At 42.4% G+C, this 16947-nt stretch overlaps 1 long non-coding RNA gene across 1 annotated transcript; it reads right to left on the minus strand.

Moving 5' to 3' along the window:
• Window positions 1-981: 981 nt before the first annotated feature.
• On the minus strand, window positions 982-10070 carry LOC108639036. Its single transcript, XR_001920226.1, has 4 exons — window positions 9997-10070; window positions 7381-7440; window positions 2564-2632; window positions 982-1036 (listed from the first exon to the last, which is right to left on the minus strand). It is a non-coding gene; the product is annotated as an uncharacterized LOC108639036 (long non-coding RNA).
• Window positions 10071-16947: the final 6877 nt, after the last annotated feature.

Raw genomic sequence — 16947 nt, forward strand, 5'->3', positions numbered from 1 at the left:
CAGTAGAGATTTCTTGGAAAATACAGTTGAGGAGAGGATAAACATATGCTATCACACTGCACTGTTTGAGCACCATGATCTGTGCCAGTGAAGCAGAATTTCTAGGGAGCTCATTGCCTACCTCTGGCAGATCTCTAGCAATGATTCCACTGAACCTCAGGTTAAGATTAAGAGTGATTGTATCTCCCTACCTCATCCCCAACTCCCTGGGATACCAGCAAGGTGCAGCCAGTGTAAGATGAGCAGCTTTAGTTCCCACTGCCTACAAATCCTGTATCCCCTTTGCACTTTGGGCCTTCTAGGAAGAGTCCATGGCTGCCTTGTCTGCTGGGTGCTGTTTCCAAGGCAGACAGAGGTATCTCGTGAGCAAACTCCTGATGCCCATTTGTACTGAAGTGGGCTGCAAACTTCTTCCATACTGACAAACTATTTTCCCCCCCCCATTGTTTCTCCTACTCTATAATAGGCACGAAAAAAGCAAATCTTTAAGACAGCTGGTTGGATTGCCTGCCTTCTTCATGTCTCTTCTCCATTGTGAGAATTACTTGATGAAAAGTTTAGAAAGTTGTTTTTCACAATGTGAACTGAATAATTCATTATTCTCTAATCATGTCTTAGAAAAGGACAGATAGTTTAGCTGCAGATATTAAAAACGGTCATCTGGAAGAAAATATTGCATCCAAAGAACTGCTTCTGGTCATTGGCCAAGCTCTATGTTGTTTCAGCTTAATCCAAGAAACAATTTTTATGAGAATATTTTGAGAACTGATGGAAGTTGTTTTACACTTGCATGTTTATTCCAAAACAAAGAGAAAGAAAAATAATCACTGATCTTGTGAAAGCTTCACCAGAGTCAGATTTAAGGAGAGGTGACTTGCATATGAACCGAATTCCTGCTGCTTTGCCTTCTATATGTTTATGTTAGCTAAAGTAGCTTCAATACAAAAGGAAGATACCTACTGAGAGTCCCAGAAACTCAGAAGACTGGAAATTAGGGTAACTTTGGAGAGATGGGAACCTGTAGTTCAAATTCATCCTGTGAAAAGGCAGAGGAAGAGTTTGGACTTTCTTGACATTTCTCTTTACTAAGAACCTATTTTAATTTGCTTACAATTTTATCAAACTGGAACTACTCAGGTTTAATTTTCCCCTTTGGGTTCTGTCTTACCTTCCCTCTGCCTGACCTTATCACTGGGCTTTTGTTTATATCACAGAGGTCCTGAGAAATTTCCTCACTTCTCTCGAGCATGTGACCTCACTTGCAATGTCTGACGCTGCTACACTTTTAGTGTGTGTTCTGAGAGGGTAAGGACACAACTGGGACTGTGAGGAAAATCAAGATGAATGATATAATTCTTTCAGGAGTGTTACCTTTCTTACAGGCTGAGTTCTTCACGAGCTGACTGACAAAGCTTGCCCAAGGCTGCATATTTGGTGAGTGATCTGCTTACTGGAAAAAACTGTGTGAAATGTCAAGCTCTCTACGAAAAAACAAGTGGAAAGGGGAGAAAAAGGAAGAGGAAAGGTATGATTTTAAAAGTTGCTTTTTCTTTTTTATAGCTTTTTGTTCTGCAGGTGCCCTGCTAAAGAAAAAGAGAAAAAAAAATTGAAAAGTCTATGTTTTGTAACTACAACCTAATTAATTTCCTTGTGAATTACTAAAGCTAAGGGAGCTTCAGTGCCTAAAATTGTTTGTATGTTGTTAGGTTCAGGGAAACTACTGTGAGGTTTCCCAGTTTTATAACTGAGCATTTTTGGAAATCAGAATTAATTTCATAAGTGATTTTAAGTAAAGACTTTTCCTGGCCAAAGGCTGTTTTTGTTTTTCTTTGTATCCCAAGCAGGAAGTAATCCAAGGGCTTTGCTTTGGTCTGTTTGCAGACTGTATGGTAGTTCTTGCATTCCAGATTGTATGTGTGTAATATTTGGAAGATTAGTAATGATGTGTTATCACAGCCAAGGGCAGTCCAAGTCAAAACTTTGTGGACTGAGACTGATGGGTGGGTTTTATGCCACTTCTTTCACTCTGGGATTACTAGATACATTCTCATCACACATCTCTTTTTAACAGTGGAGGGAAAAGGGGCTGGGTCTATTGACTGTATTAAAGCATCTGACTCTGTTCAGACAAGATTCTTTAAGTGAGGAGTATCCTAATATGATCATGTTTATTTTATATTTTGTATGTGGAGATATGTCTTCTTTGAGGCTCTTGCTTAAACAGATACTGCCTATTAGCCAAAATATTTAATAATTTGGATTTAAACAAGCATCAGTTAAACTGAGATTTCCTTAGGCTCCAGTTCAGGGCTTCCTAGGTGGGGCTGAATTTAAGGCACAGTCCATGTGTGAAATCTTGTTTTCTGTTCAGGGTCTGTGCCTGCAATGGCTTCTCTGTCTGGGAGAGTGATGCATTTCTTAGAGACACTCTATGACTTCCCTTCTTACCAAGTACAAATACAAACACTCAAAATGTTTGTGTGATCTCCACTAAAATGGCCTTTTCTTCTTCTCTACTTTGTCTGTATCACTTTCAAGGCCCTCTCCAGATGCATGGTCATACCATTTATTATAAATCGTTGGCCATCTTCAAACCTCATGAATAAGGGAGGACTGTGAAGAATTGCTGGACCTGCAATAAACACAAGATATATCAACTTCTGCACTTCTTGCTTTTCAAGGGATTTGCATATTTCATTGCCATCCCAGAGTCTGCTCACAACCCTGGAAAATGGGACACCTAGGAATATCTCTTGCCCCGAAGGTGGATCATGTTTAACTCATTCTTGACGGATATTTTGTGTAACCTATTTTTAAAACTGATAGTGTCAGGTGTTTCAAAATTTGGCATATTCTCTCATTTACTTACAATTTTAATCTGAATTTCTCTTCTTTTAATCTTCTCTTGCTGTGATTTAAGTCTACTTTCTTCCATCTTCTTTACCCTGGGTATCATAACCAATTTATTCCATTCTTCTTTAAAGGTTATTTTCTGCTTTCAGTCTTCTCATTTCTAGACCAAACAATGCCCTTTCTGTCATCCTTTTTTTTTTTTGTAGGCTTTTTGTTAGTTCTATCCTTTCTTCTGAATTTCTCAGTCCAATTCCTACTTAGATACCACTGCCAAACTGGATGTAGTGTTCTTACTGAGGCTTTACCACCACCAAGAAAAATAAGGGAATAATTATTAGTCAGATGAAACTCCTATTTATACAGCTCAGGTTGATGGATGCCATCTTTGCATGATACTGTTGACTCATGTTCAGCTCTGATCCTCTGTAATACTCCCCAAGTCCTATTCAGAACAACTGTTATCTGTCTAGTCCTGTACTTTCCCAGACAATATTTTCTCTTCCTAAGTACAGGACTTAGCACCTGTCCTTGTTCAGCTGAATCCCGTGTTTTTCAGACAGTTTCTCTGATCTCTCCAAATCATTCTGAAAACTCTTGCTCTGCTCCAATTTGCCTACAGCACTTTACCCCACATGCGTGTTTCAGATGTGTGATCTGTTCTGTTACCCAGACTGTTGAATAACAAGATAGGAAAAGGACTTAACCCTTACAGATTCCCAAATTATACGCCTTTCTAGTTTGACAGCAAACTACTCATACCAGCTGTGAGTGCAGGTTTCCAGGAAGCTGTGCATCCATCTCCTTGTAGCCTCATTTACAGTGTGTGACTACTTTTCTTTTAAGATTATTTTCTGAGATGGTGAAGCTTTTGCTGTGTTACCTGGGACCATGAGTTTTTGCTCTTTAATTCATGTTTCTTTTTATCCCAATATTTGTCTTTGCTGTTTGTTTTCTATGCCCTTTCCCACAAGACGCTAATAAAGAAAGAGGTAAACTTACTATTAAAGTGGGGAGTAACAAAGGAGAAGCCCTCCAGAGTTCAAGTCAGAATGTTTTTTATTCTTATCATTTCTGTATCCTGGGTGGCAGAAGTTTCAATAAACTAATCTGTCATCACAGATAACAATTTTCCCCTCCACAATTGTCTATCAAGACTGCTTTGCCATTTCTCAGTCCCTATGATAATTATTTACAAAATCTAATTCTGCAATCCTACGGATATTCTTCAGAATCCCAATAGGAATATGACTTTAAAAGCCCTTCTAGTTTTTCTAAAGGGGAAGGACCAGGTTAACAGCTGTGGTAGTTCTGTGAGAAAAGCAAGAACTGTAGTTTATGAGCTGAAAGGCTAATTTTAGAAGATGCCCTCAACAGGTGAGCAGATCATTTCAGGTAACTTCAGAGTCCTTTGCTTCTCTGCATCAAATGTCAATGTGAATTTCCCTGTTGACTCTTACTCTGAATATATAGATTGCAGGAGCTGAGCTAGATTCCAGATCAGTAAGATCATGTTTTCCACTGGAAGCATTCCAGATGATGATAAACATCATCAAACAACTTCAGGCTCAGCATGAATGTTGATGAAAGCATACCCCAGACTTCAGGAACACATAGACTTACCTACCTTATCTAAATGCCGCGCGAGTTTGAAATCAGTGTAGTATCTGTGCAGCAAATGCTGCATGGATTTGGCACACTTTTGCAAGACATCTTTCCTTTCAGCTGTAGGTCTGGTCTTGCTGCACTGGGCTGCCTCTCTTTACAGGGCTGCATGTCAAAACATCAGTGGATTCCCCACTCTTATTGTTCACTCAGGGCCCACGGCTCCCTCAAGAAGGTTGTCTCAATGTAATGGCTCAGCGCCACTGTCTGGCATGCAGAACATTCCTGGTTTGTCTCCGGAGATCCGCACTGCAAGTGCTGACATGTAACACCACAGCTGTGCAATTTGTCAGCAGACAAGGGGAAGGAGCCCTGCAGGCAGGTCAGTCGGTCCGTCAGGAGGCACTGCAGCCCTGCCCTTCGCTCCGCAAGGGCTTTGCACCTTCCCGCAGGCAGAGCAGCTCGGCAGCTCACGCCAGCAGACAGGCCCTGCACAAGTGGCCTGTCAAAAACTCAGTCCTGCTGAACATCCTTCACAAGTGAGAGGCCCCAGGAATAGATCTGTTTGCCATAGGCCGGATCAGCACGTGTCAGTCATTTTAGTCCGGACCAGCCTTCCTGACAGGGTCTCTCATCCCTGGCTACTTTCAGTGATATTTATCTTTTCCTACTGTCCACCACATGCTGGGCTCTAAGAACATCAAAGCAGAGCTTAGGTATGATAACTCCATCAGTCACCAGATCTTTCCGCTAAGTAGTTCTGAGAAAACTTTACTCAGAAAAATAATTATGAGAAAATAAATCTTGTTCTGTGTTGGAGACAGCATGACAAGCACAACTCCCCGTGGACAGTGTTCCTTAAGGAAATAGATGTTTTTATTGATAACTACACACTCTTGTTTTAAACCACAGATGCTTTAAATGCTCAGCTCAGTCCATGCAGTTCCGGCATCAGTAGCAGTGTATAAGAACTATCAATAATCAAGCACATCCTTAAGTGAAGTGAGCTTTGTTTTAATACTAAAATTGAAGCAAAATTCATGCAGGACTTTGACAACAAAATTAAAATTTTTCTTGGTGAACAAGGGCCAGCTCTACAAATTGATAAAATCACCACAGCCAAACATCAGTTATAGCTGTATAAATTGTGCAGTGTTTGGTACTGTTCTACTTAGGCATACTTTTAGAAATCACTCATCTTCATATAAAATATAAAAACATCTTTGTAATCTGTGTCCAGTTTGTTCTTGTGCATCAGTGGTATTTATCCCTATCAAATAGTACTCAGCAGTTATGCAGAAATCAGTGTTTTATCACGGAGAAGGAAACCATTAAGGCTTAGACTTTGCCTTCAGCAATGCATATATCCATAGAACTTGTATGTACATAAAGAGGAATTGGTATTTAAAGTTTGCAAATTAAGCTTTTTAAGGGCTGGATATTATTTCTAATCTACTCTCTTATAAATCAAAAATTACTGAAGTAAAATCTGTACCGAATATATTAATTACAGGTATTTTTATTAATAGTAAAGGGGTACTAGTTATTAACTACAACTTTGTGGATGAGAAGAAAAAGTCCCCATCCATGCATTAGAAAGCAGTGGGGTAAACAAATAAACAAGCAATTACTGTTAATTCTCTTGTGTTTCTGGGGTCATGAAGGATGAGAAACAGAAGTGAGGATGAGTGGAAGCAGATCAGTTATGCTATGAAATGAATGGAAGTATGTAATAGTGAGGGCATGGAAAGATAAATTGGATTATTAACATGCATATTTTGGTTATCTGAAGAGCTGAAAGTAACATCAAGGATTTTTTTAAAAGCCTGCTGTTCCTCAGAGTTGTTTAACACTCATTTTTTACTGTGCCCATTATTCTTTCCTTAATTACTTTTTGCTTTTCTTTAAGAAGTTGGCTAAAGTAGTTAAAATGGTAAGCATTTGCCATTTCTGAAGCTAGAAAGGAGCATGATACTAGCCCTTAATGACATAAGCCAGTATTCTGGGATCAAACAGAGTGTATAAACATCCTAGGTATGATCAGTTGCGCATTCTAATGTTTTCTAAATTTATAATATGTGAATTGAGGATTGTACTGTCACAGGCTTGATGTGCTGAGGGAATACACAGCTTTTCACAGTAACCACAAAAAGACAGCATTAATTTATTCCACATTGTTCTGCATCAGGACTAAAATTCTGCAGTGTTTGTCTTTCATTAGCTGGCTGCCCCAGCATATTTGAGAGTCTCAGCCTCCCATGGTTGAATGTCTGATAGCTTGTCTCCAAAGCTTATCCTTCTGCATCTTGACCTGCTTGAATCTTGAAGGCACATGATCTGCACACTGCAGCAATCAGTCCAGCCCTGGAGTTCTGTCTTTCACCTTTCTCAGGTCTGTAACAAGGCTGTCTCTCTCAGTGCATCATTAATAAGCTTCATTTTCTGATTGTTCAGGGGGTGATTATTTTGCTTCTAACCTTTGCTTAGTCAAATTCTTCAGGTGATGCTGTTCTCCTATAAAACCATCTGCTTTATAGCCAAATACTTCTAAAGGACTAGATCTCCCCTGTATTTTCCTTTCAAACCATTAGAAAACTTTCTGCTGCTTTCGAGTGTCAGAAAATTTAGTTTGTTTGCTTGTTTGCTTATAAAGCAACTTGAGCTGAATTTTACCTGGTCCTTTGTAAATGTACCCTGAGTATTTCTGTGCACCAGCATTCCACTGACGTGCAGTCATGGGCAGCTCAGCCCACACAGGTGCAGGAAAATGCAAAGCAAGAGCAACTGCAAAAGAACCTACCACTTTTAGCCACCTGTTGCCATTCACACACAGTGAAAAGAAAATCACTGAAAACAAACAAGTGAAAAGTGGTGCCGACTGAAATATTTTTTAGGAGAAGCCAATAAAAGTAAATAGAGACTTACCCAAAAGGCAGATTTCATACACCCAGGCACTGTGAATTTCTGCTTCAGTCTTCAGTTTCTCTATCCAAACAACAATCAGAGAGAACAGGAAGAAAACATGTACAGCAAGCTCCAGAAACAAAAGGGTTCAGCATCACCTGGGAAAAGCTAATATGCTAATAATCATAATCTGCCAGGTCTGAAGTTTTTTTCATTTTTTTTTCTGGACTTTGTAGGTATTTTCCTTCATTAGTTTTGGAAGTCAAGTAAGAGAGCGCTTTCCTGCCGCCTTCCAGTGTGTTAAGGAGTATGATGTTGCCATTCTTCCTAGATGAAGTCTTTTATTCCTGCAACTGGATACTTATATTACTTCAATCCTATTTAAGAGATGACATCTCATTCTATATGAAATCATGTTTGTATTTTAATGACTATTGCTTCTGCAGAACCATCACAACACTATCTAGATCACGCTTTATAAATGTGAATTAAAATACCTGTGCACTGTAGTAACAGTGAAAAACAGAGTTCATTCTCTGCTTTGTCTGGGTGCCTCACCCACTTTGAGGATAAGCCATGTTCCACATGCAGTGGCACCTTGGCTAGCTCTGCGCTTTGCAGCTTAAGCGAGCAGGGCACTTACACTGGGGAACAAGGCTTGTGGCCAGGCCAACCCTGGCCCAGAGGTACTTGTGTTACCTGGGTTTTCCATCTTTTTTTTTTTTTTTTCAACCACATCTTTTCCCTGATAATGGAGAGATGATTACATATTAATTTTCAAAGTATTACATTTAAGGTAATTGATTCATAAAATATTACATTTCAGGCCACAGAATAGCAGGTTCAGGCACGAATCAACAATAGGTGTTACTCAGACTAATAGGCAGATTGACTTGCTATAGTCTTTTATTCTTAGATGTGGTTCCTTGCTGCTGTGTAATTCTATGGTTAGTTGAGCTCTTAAAGCAATGAAATTATAGCTGATTTTGTTATTTGATGCTGAACTATTTGGGGACACAGTATCCTGTGTGTTCCCATCTCCATCCCTTTTCTAATTTATGCTTGTCTTCTTTTTCCTGGGTTCTGCTGTTAATCTACCTCCTAAAAATGTAGTATTCGGGATGTGAGTTCATTTATACCAGAGACCTGCTTTTGATTTGTCCTCATGCAAATTAGAACAGCAATTAGATCAGGATTTCAGTTTTAGCATGCAGACTCCTACAACTGGAAACCTCAAAAAGGCATTATAAAACATGGGGATTATTTAGTTGTATTTGGAGATGCAGTAAGCATATTAATCTCAGCTGAAATTATTTGCTAGGACTGTTTTTTTGCATGAGCACTCACCCATGGCATAGATACTTTGGAAAAAATCAACAGTTTTAATCTAAAATCATAGATATTTAATACATAGGAAGCCAGCAACAGGAACGTCAGCGTTTTGCCAGTATCATTGACAAAATTCCCATTAGCTGACAGTTACACAAATACAGAATATGACTCTAGCTGAGGGAAAAAACATACAGATACAATTTCTCTATGTGCATAAGTAACCATGTTCACTATTAGGAGAATAGGATCTTGTGTAGCAGTTTGCACTTGTTCAGTTCTACTGCCAAAACCAGACCCTAAAACTATGTTGTTTGGCCCAGCCACTGTTCTTATGGCAGCGTTCCAGAAATACTGTAAGTCTTGGACAGAAAACTGCTTATGATGATTTCTTGAATAAGAGGGTCCGTGGACCTTACTCAGACTGTGCTTGCTCACACCCTCCCATTTATTTCACCGTAGGACACCCTCTGAGTGAGCCTTGTGCTGGTGCATTGAGGTAAGGCAGGGACCAGCTGGCAGTGAGGGGTCAGTGCTCCTGATCTGCCACAGCAGATCATGCCAAGCCAAACACTGAGGCATGGCAGAAAAAGAGAAAAAAACCTTGACAAGAAGCAGACATGGGGATAAGGACTGTGGCATTAGAATGAATGGAGAAAATCTTTCACAGAGTTTTAGGACCCCATGCTGAGACTGAATGCTGAGTTGTACACTGGATGCATTAAGTGCAGAAATAGTAGTGCCTAGTAAAACACACTCGATCCATTTTTACAAGTGATGTAATATGTCTGTGCGAAGTAACACGTTCTTGTGACTATCCACCTTCTAATCCAGGGCCATGCATTAGTGTCATAGCTGTGCTCCTGCTGCCCTCTGAGCCATGAGTCACCATCTTTCACTTCCTCAAATAATTACAGGCAGCAGAAAGGGCTGTCACTTGGTCTCTCGAGAGCTTTCTCTGCTGCTCAGGAAATTCACACAAAGCCGCTTTTTCTGTGAATGATCAGTGAGCACCTGAGATTTGCTTTAAACTTTGGGCAGAGATGGCCCTGCATCCTAAATTTTTGTTCCCAGGCATTGCCTCACCTGTCTGTCAGACCTTACTGCTCCTGTAGCTACACAGTGCTGGCCACCATTTGGTCCTTACTGAACCAGAAAACCCATAATATTGCAAAATTTCCTTCCTTGGGGAAAGAATGTGAAGCCTCATTGTTTGTATTTCTCAGAATATAGTGTGCACAAGTACATATGTCTAAACAAGTACTAATTGCCATTCATTTTTAGAAGGTGCATTTGGTCTTACGTTACCATTAAGTAGCTGTGCAGCCGAAATGCAGCTCAATTCTCCACTGCCCTGCACCTGGTTGGTGCTCTCCATCTGCAAAGTGCAAAGTACGTGATTAATGCAACTAACTTAAAATTTTCCAGTCACCGGAGGTGGCATTTTGTTCCCATTTAGAAGGCTACATACTTGTAAATGACTATGCCAGGTGCAGGGGGGAAACCTGACCCCCTTTAAAATTCATCTTTCCCCTGAATTAGGATTAATTTTTCAAAGAAGCCAGGATGTTTCTGCTTTCCTTGGTGCGTGTGTGAGTCTGTGTGCCAGGGGAGGGTGTGTGGCAAGGAGAGGCAGAGCAGGAGCAAGAACTGAAATGGTCCTTGACTCAGCCCTCTCTAATAGAGCACGTTACAAAGGAAGCGGGAAGACCTGGAAGGAACATTTTCCGTGTTACTTATTTGGAACAAGTGTACAATTTCTGCTTCACTGGGCACCTGAAATTTCCTCCCAAAACATGGGCAGGCAAAACTTTTCGTCCCACTGTCATCATGCTATGCAATTCCACTCCTTAATCCTGTGTTATTACAGCAGTGGGTAAAGCCTTCCCGGGTAGGTCTTGATCCTGCTCATGTATGTGTTTGGAAGGGGGTAGCCCAGGATAGACATCCTTTATTAAAAGCCCATGTTAGTTGGGCCCAGACTTGGGGTTTGCTACAGAGATGACTTGTTACTCGAGAAGGTTTATATTGTTGGCTAGGGGACACTCTCCCGTTTTGTATCAGCTGACAGAACCTATGTCTGATAAATGACTAATAACATTTCTGCAGAGGTGCTACCGGCGAGGGATTAGAACCATATGCGTGCTTCTCCCCCTGCCCTTGGGAAAGGGAGAGATTCGATGTTTGTAAACCGCTGCCGGAGCGCGCAGGGGCCGGTGCCGCTCGCTCTTCGCTGTACAGTCCGTCCTTTGCTACGCGCGTTCTCGCCCCCGGGCAGGGCCAGGTGCCCCGGACAGGTGCTCCCCGGCCACCCCGCCCGGCGGGGACAGGGGCAGAGCCTCTGGCTGCCTCGGCGCGGGTCCCTCCCTCCAGGCAGGTGCTGTGGAGGAGGAAGGGCACGGGCCCCGCGCCCAGGTGGGGCCGGGCGGGCGGGGGGCACGCACCGCCCCTCCTCGGCCCGCCGGGGCCGCGCAGCGCCGGCCACCCCCGTCGGTGGCCGCAGCCCCCCCAGGCGGGCTCAGCGGCAGGGGCTGCCTGTCCGCCGCCGCCAGCCCGGGGGGGGCGGCAGGGGAGTGCGGTTGTCTCCAGGGCCGCTCTCTCGCCCCCTCCTCCCTTCTCCTCCCGTCCCTCCCCTCCCTCCCTCCTGCGCCGCGGCCGCCGAGGGTGCGCGGCCACCCGCGCTCCGGGGCCGCCCCCGCATGGTCCCGCCCGCTGCCATGAGCAGGCCCCGGCTGCCCCGCGGCGCTGACCCGCCGGAGAGGATGCCCGCAGCGGGGCCCCCGGCGAGGGATGCCGCCGCCGCGCCCAGCCTGCCCAGCTCCTGCACAAGTAAGAGCCGCCCCGCGTTCCGTCGCGCCGGAGGGCGGGCGGCAGGCGCGGGTCGCTCTCCCTCCCCGGCGGCGGTGGCCCCCTTCCCTTCCCGCGCCCAGACTGACAGCCGGGCGGAGGGTCGGCCCGGCATCGGCCCCCGGCCCCGGCCGAGCGGTGCCCGCGGGGCTGAGATCTCCTGGCCGTGCGGGTGCGGGCGGGGCGTCCACTCTGATGGGGCACGAAGTGCCCAAAGACCGGCCCCGGCCCCGCTCCCCAGCAGAAGTTTTCTGCCCGAAAAGCCGCCCGTGTCGGTTTGCCGAGGGTTCACCCTGGCACCGCGTCTCTCTCCCCGGCCCGGGAGCTGGGCCGGGGAGGTCTCCTCCGCCTGCCCCGGGGCGGTGTGAGCCGCCGGCCCGCACGGCCCAGCCCCGCTCTGCTGCTGCGGGTCCCCCCGGCAGGCCTGGGGCGAGGGACTCGTGCTGTGCCAGGAGCGATCGCATCCCTGCAAAACTGTCACGGGAAAAGTAACCTGTATGTGCGTGGAGGACTTATTAATGGGCACAACGATGCGAGTGGCATTTTGCTGTTTCGTTTTCCATCCAGAAAGAGGGGGGAAAGCACTTCTGGTACACAGATGCAGTGGTGCCAGCGATACTTTTCTGGCTAAACGAGAAGCTTGAAGACAAGCCGAATGCTCTGTAGTTAGTACGTGAAGCATGAGTAACGCCTAAGTTGATCTGTGCTGATTCAAGGTGGTTGTGTGCACGGTATCTGACTTTTCCCAGGTCATACTGTATTAAAAGAGGTAAGGGCTTTTAACAGAGCGCTTGATCTACTAATGAGCGCCCAGCCTAAGAGCTGTTAGAATTGCCTTCTATTACTTTAAGATTTGCTGCTTGTGTTGACGGGCAGGACGCTGGGTGCTGCGCAGTGGTGAAGCGCTTTCGATATTATGTCCCAGACCACCAACTGGACTGAGCCCGTGTCCGGCCGTCAAGCAAGGCGCGAGTATGACAAAGCACTGTGGAGCTGCCGCGGCCTCGCCGCTGGGCTTGCTCTGCTTCCCTGCAAAACCCCTTCACGGAAGGCGCTGGCTTAGGCATCTCCGTCATCAGTTTGTTAACAAAACCAAACAATGTAACTAACAGCAAATTATTTCCATTCTCTCACTTACATTTGCAAAATACATAGGTACCTCTGTATAAATACATACGTGCGTGTATGCTTTTGCATTACAGCAAACTTGAAGTCATGAACGTTTTTTTAAGCTGAGAATCACATCAACTTTTATAAATATGTGTGTAGCTGGGCTTTTAGAGTTGCTGCAGAGTGAGGCCCATAAATTTGATGCTTGGTTTTATTTTAGTCTGTTTGCTTTTAAATCTTGGTTTATAACTTAATCGTGAAAACATTCAAGGTTCTCATTACCTACATTTTTATTTCTAATTGGAAGTACAGACTTGGGGGTTTGTACTGAAACTGAAACACTAATGGTCTCTTCCTAAGTCCGCTGGGTAGCTTCGGCGGCACATATGAATTATTGTGCAACTATTGTGCAAGGTGATTTACACTTACTCAAAATCAGTCTTAAATTTTAAACTACAGTCTCTGAAGACAGCCTTTATTTTTTCATGTTTCTCAAGACTTTATGTGGATGTGTATTGCGAGTCAGATAGGTAGAGCTGTTGAGAGCGCTTCACGATCGTATTTCTGGCGTGGCGCGTGTTACGTACGAGGGCATCACGTTTTTGCCGGTCACGCTTCCTAGCAAATTATAGGTAGGAAAACTTGAAATGGTTTCCTTTTGAGCCTATCTTTAATGGAAATATTTGAGAGAGGTGCCATGTTCTGACCGTTCTTTGTCATGGTAATGTGACGCCGGATGGCAAACATTGAACATCTCCATCTAAGGTCCTGCAACTCGATCGTATGGTTTTGTAACCGCGTGGTGGAAATTTGGTGTGAGTCTCCGTGCTTACCTGATAATTAGTAAATGCATTGCCTCGGAAATGCAGGCAATTTGTGTTTTGTTTTGCTGATAAGAACTTGGTACTTTATAATCTGAATTGGATATCAGTGATTTTTAGGAAGAGATATGTTGGGGAATGTCCAAAATTCTCTTTGGAATTAACTTCTAATATGCCGGAACAGGTATTATGACTGGTAAAATAGGATGATAAGGAAAGCAGTGATTCTTCTACAAAATGAAGCCATGGTTTCATTACTAGGAAAGAAAACATTGACCTCACTTCCTGAGCATTTTGATTTTCTTGCCTTTTTTTTTAATAACAATTGCTATCCTTTTGTTTTGCAAGCTGCAGTAAACAAGTGTGCAGCTGCAGAATGCTAATTCAGAATCATGTAGATGAGAATATTCCATGGTGTTTAACAGAGCACCTCTCTGTTTCAACATTTTCATTATAATATTGTATAAAATATACCTTTTTCATTATACCATTTAAACTTTAAGAGCTCTCTGGAACCTTTCTTCCCCCCCCCCCCAGTAGTTTTGTTAGAAAGTTTAACAGATTTTAGGTGAAGAGCAATGTAATTCTAAAAAATGGCTTCCTAGATGGACAGCTGGTAAACATTCACTGTGAGTGCTGAGTTTGAATAAGGATTCAAATTTAGCAAAACTGAAGATGTGAGATGTTTTTGGTAGCTGCTACATTGGCTAAACTCATGAAACACGGTAGCATGTACAATATCCATTAAATGTTTCTTTGCTTTAACATTTATAATGTAATTTTAAAAGTATTACTAAATCCTTAATTAGAAATTCCTTGCTGATAGTACCCAAAAATAAGATATAAATTGAAATATGCTGTGTACATTTTGTACTTTCCCCTCGAGTGACAGTGTCAATTCAGTTGATAATAAAGGTCCAACGATAAGATTTACACAGCAGTTAAAGCATTCTATCTATGCAGGTCTTTGTGATGTGTGATGGGAACATACTTCTTATTTTCTAAAACTGAAAGCTTTATTGCAGTCAAAGCCTGCAAGTTGTGGAGCTGAGAATTAGAAATTGCTGGAGAAGGGAGACCTGAATTTACATGTTACAGAGGATGACTTACAAAAACCTACCCTTGCACTTGAAATAAAGCAGAAGACTAAGAAGAACAGTTGTGGTGGTGTTGGCCAGTGTTCATCACTGCTTTCTACTGCAGTTGTGTGGAAGGAGTGGAAATGCAGGGTAGGGGCTGTAGTGCCAGCAAGTGAAACATGTATGGGAAATCTCTGAAAAAAACAATATGTGGTTGGAACTGCTGATTTGGAGGTTTTTTTCCCTCCTTTGGTAAGTCTACTCTTATGAGAAAATTGTTGTTTATGATTTGGAGGTTTTGTTTATAATTTTTGCAACTGAATTGCAAAATGTATTTTTTAGATGACAGGTTAGTGGGTGACAAATTTTAGCACCTGCTGTTAGATTGGTTGGAGTGTCTAAGCAGCATGAGAGAGTGGAGACTCCTATTAATAATTCCAGGTGTGTGATTCATTGCAATCTGAATGAGCAACTTGCTGGAACTGAAAGAAAGGACTGAGTGGCTGCTGTGGGTTAACTATAAAGATGTTGTATGAGGAGTCCTTTTTGTGAGAGTTCTTGCTTGAAACATGCCACAATTAAACTCCACGATTATAGGAGACCTAATTGTATTGAAATGTAACTCTTTGTATGCTTTTGGTTCTAATGATTTGTCAGGGGTAATATCTGTCCAGTGGAAATGGAGCAGTTTTTAACTGCCTGTGTTGATATAGAAAGATATGTTTGTTTTACAAATTTAATAAAGATACCTTAAAACAATGGGGGGGAACCAAAGTTAATATTTTTTTTCTTAAGGGGTTTTGCCCTGGAGATTTTGAGCTCCTCTGGAAGGAAGATGGAATTTCCAACATCTGTGCCCAAGTTGTCATCAGTTTGTGCCAGGTCTGGGGGCAGAGAGGAGTAAGCAGGCTGGTGCTGAATGCTTTGAATCCTTTATTTTCTATAGCAGCAAGGAGGAAACTTGTCAGGAAAAATTACCTCCAACTTATTTTTGTGGTGTTTTTTGGTTTTGTTTTTTTTTTTTTTTTACTTAAACGCATTATGTTAAACTTGCTATTTTTATTTGCTTTCTTGTCTGTTTGTTTTCTGTAGTGTGGGATTTCCTTTTTCTTTTTTCTTTCTTTTTTTTTTTTTTCCCCTCCAGCTCAAGGTCTCTCAGGAGAGATAAAATATGAAATGTACTCCCATTATATACATTAGTCATGGCAAATAGTTTGGCATATATGGCAAAGGCTAAGCTGATATTTAACAAGGGGACATTAGGAGAAACACTGGTTTTACTGTTTCTCTTCTTAGTTACTGATACAGGCTTTCAATATTTATTTACCTTTTAAAAAGTACATCTCCAAAATCCAAATTGCTTCCCTACCCGACAGAGCCCTGAAAACTCAAGGAGTTTATGTTGAAACAGCTGTAACAGCCCTGAAAGGAGATGAAAACAAAACAGAAAGGGCTGTAGCTGTCTTAGCTGAGCAGCTTTACTGAAACAAGGGGCAGGAGCTGCAAAAGCAGACTGGGTGGTGTGGGACTTGCCAGAGAATGTGGGAACTAAACCTGCATTATTAAACTCCTCCTTGGGTTTCCCATTCATTGTCTCCGTATGTTATGAAATATACAGTGAGGGAACTGCAGTTTTCCTGGAATTGTCTGGCTTCTTGCTGTGTAACTATTAAGACTCTTCTTAAACCTCACCTGAGGTTAAAATCAGGACTTAAAATGCATGTACCAAATTTCTGTGTGCATGGAGGGTGCAGGGACAGGGACCCCACGAGGGTGCTTCACTTTTAAGTTTAGTTGTTTTCAAAAAGTAGAAGCAGTGATGATGATGATGATCTTCAAGTCAGCTAATTAAATTTCTTTTTTATTCATTTATATTTTATTTATTTTCTGTTTTGATGGAAAATATTGATCCCTCCTGTAAATCAGGTGTGACCCAAAGCTTAAAGATGACTTAATCATATGGATGTTCTCTGTTCTAACAAAAAAGAATGAAAGTGAGGGGTTTGAGTTGGTTTGTTTGTTTGTTTTCTTTATCTCTCATTTAAAACCAAAATGCTTGTTGTAGAAAAGCACAGTAAGATTGAATTTAAGGCTTGAAGAGGGAGCATAGAGGTGCAAAGTGGAAAAGAGTCAGAACAAAAGAATTCAGAAGGAATGCTTTGCATGCAAACATTTCCATGTAATCTGACTTGTCTTATCAGTTATCATTGAATTCTTATTTGTCCAGAAATGTCAAAACTCTTTCAAATATTTTAGTGGAGAGACAGATAACAGTAGTGATACCACCTTTAGTAAAAAGTTAAATAATACGTAATTTATAAGAAGCAATGTAGTAACTGGCTTTTGGAGTACGACACATGGCAACGGAGTTCTCTTTAATAAAACTCAGTTGCCTGGATATT

This window comes from Manacus vitellinus, unplaced genomic scaffold (assembly GCF_001715985.3).
Source record: "Manacus vitellinus isolate BGI_N305 unplaced genomic scaffold, ASM171598v3 scaffold_15_pilon, whole genome shotgun sequence".
In the NCBI taxonomy this organism is placed as follows: Eukaryota; Metazoa; Chordata; class Aves; order Passeriformes; family Pipridae; genus Manacus; species Manacus vitellinus.